Source organism: Chiloscyllium punctatum, unplaced genomic scaffold (assembly GCF_047496795.1).
Source record: "Chiloscyllium punctatum isolate Juve2018m unplaced genomic scaffold, sChiPun1.3 scaffold_1337, whole genome shotgun sequence".
NCBI classification, from domain to species: Eukaryota; Metazoa; Chordata; class Chondrichthyes; order Orectolobiformes; family Hemiscylliidae; genus Chiloscyllium; species Chiloscyllium punctatum.
Genome location: NW_027311071.1, coordinates 1 through 2500, shown reverse-complemented (window position 1 = coordinate 2500; position 2500 = coordinate 1).

The window sequence follows — 2500 nt, the reverse complement described above, 5'->3', positions numbered from 1 at the left end:
CACCGCCACCATGTCGCCCGCCTAGTATCACGAGGCGTGCAGCAGCTTTGCCCTAGGAAAAGCAGAGGCGGGAACGGGCACCGGCCATCGGTTCGGCAGCGTCACTGACGCGTGCACGTGGCGGCGTGTCGGCGAGCGGACTTCCTGCGAGGAGGCGGGGGCGGCACTCGCCCGAGCAGACGCCCGCCCGGCCCAGCCACCGCCGAGGTGGACTGGGAGTCGCGGCAACGGCTCGTCATACTCGTTCCCACACTCACAGCGCAGCTTGCCCGCAAGCCACCGACCACCGATCGACGCCAGGCGCCCCGACCGAGAGCGGGATCGCTCGTTCGCCCTGCTGGCAGTTCGCTGGGGATCACTACTGCACGGAGCTCGGAGACCGACGGGCGGCAACTCGAGAGTCTTTAAACCACCACCCCCATCCCGCAAGTGCAAAGAGGCTGTATACGCACAGACGGGTGAGGGGAATAGGTACCCCGTCGGGTTTGAAGGGAGCGTGACTAGATAGCAACGATGTAAACCCAGCCGATTTGGGAGCGAAAGACCGGCGCCTGCATCACCGGCTTCGTTTCCCGTGGCTGGAGAGTACACCGAAACCCTCCGTCTGTCGCGAGCTCCCGACGACGCGGTGCCGCCAAGCAGCAGGGCCGGACCTGGTGTGGCTCCCCTCGTCGATCACAGACCGGTCGGCACTACTGACGAGACGGTGGAACGGGCTTCGCCCCTTGTGACGAAGGGTGATGCGAACCCGCCCGCCCGCGTGCGTTCGGGGTGGACTCGGCAAACGGAGATTTGAAATCGGAAAGTGTCCTCCTGCCCCGCGCAGGTAGGCGCCCAACAGTTGTGGGGGGTTTGGCGGTGACCACGGCTGCAGGGCCTGCTACCCCGACGAGCTCTCCTGCTGGCCCCGAAACCACCCTCGCGAGACAAGTTGAAACGGAAACGGGCGTACCCCCAAGCCGACGATCCTTTCTTATTTGTTACTTTTTTTTTCACTTGCTCGAGTTGTGGGGATTTGGCGGTGACCACGGCTGCAGGGCCTGCTACCCCGACGAGCTCTCCTGCTGGCCCCGAAACCACCCTCGCGAGACAAGTTGAAACGGAAACGGGCGTACCCCCAAGCCGACAGAGATCCTTTCTTATTTGTTACTTTTTTTTTTCACTTGCTCGAGTTGTGGGGGTTTGGCGGTGACCACGGCTGCAGGGCCTGCTACCCCGACGAGCTCTCCTGCTGGCCCCGAAACCACCCTCGCGAGACAAGTTGAAACGGAAACGGGCGTACCCCCAAGCCGACGATCCTTTCTTATTTGTTACTTTTTTTTTCACTTGCTCGAGTTGTGGGGGTTTGGCGGTGACCACGGCTGCAGGGCCTGCTACCCCGACGAGCTCTCCTGCTGGCCCCGAAACCACCCTCGCGAGACAAGTTGAAACGGAAACGGGCGTACCCCCAAGCCGACGATCCTTTCTTATTTGTTACTTTTTTTTTTCACTTGCTCGAGTTGTGGGGGTTTGGCGGTGACCACGGCTGCAGGGCCTGCTACCCCGACGAGCTCTCCTGCTGGCCCCGAAACCACCCTCGCGAGACAAGTTGAAACGGAAACGGGCGTACCCCCAAGCCGACAGAGATGCTTTCGCTCCTGTTACTTTTTTTTTCACTTGCTCGAGTTGTGGGGGTTTGGCGGTGACCACGGCTGCAGGGCCTGCTACCCCGACGAGCTCTCCTGCTGGCCCCGAAACCACCCTCGCGAGACAAGTTGAAACGGAAACGGGCGTACCCCCAAGCCGACAGAGATCCTTTCGTACTTGAACCAACACAAAGTTTGTCACGTTTTATTTTTACGAGTGATCGACCGTCAAGATTTGTCTCTGAGTTTGCTTAAGGTCTCTCCCTCGCCAGAGGAAAGCCACCCGGACCGCACATACACTCCCCACCTTTAGCAGCAGCCACCTGCACGCCGGCGTGCGGGCGGAGCAGGGTGGCGTGAAGCTGTGGGGAGCACCAGCCTGGTGCGGCCCGCAGAGACATACATCTATTGGTTGAAAAAAAACAGGGCGCCCAAGAGGCGATGCGTGCCCCAACGCACCGCAGCGACGGAGGCAGGATCACCGCCACCATGTCGCCCGCGGAGTATCACGAGGCGTGCAGCAGCTTTGCCCTAGGAAAAGCAGAGGCGGGAACGGGCACCGGCCATCGGTTCGGCAGCGTCACTGACGCGTGCACGTGGCGGCGTGACGGCGAGCGGGCTTCCTGCGAGGAGGCGGGGGCGGCACTCGCCCGAGCAGACGCCCGCCCGGCCCAGCCACCGCCGAGGTGGACTGGGAGTCGCGGCAACGGCTCGTCATACTCGTTCCCACACTCACAGCGCAGCTTGTCCGCAAGCCACCGACCACCGATCGACGCCAGGCGCCCCGACCGAGAGCGGGATCGCTCGTTCGCCCTGCTGGCAGTTCGCTGGGGATCACTACTGCACGGAGCTCGAGGACCGACGGGCGGCAACTC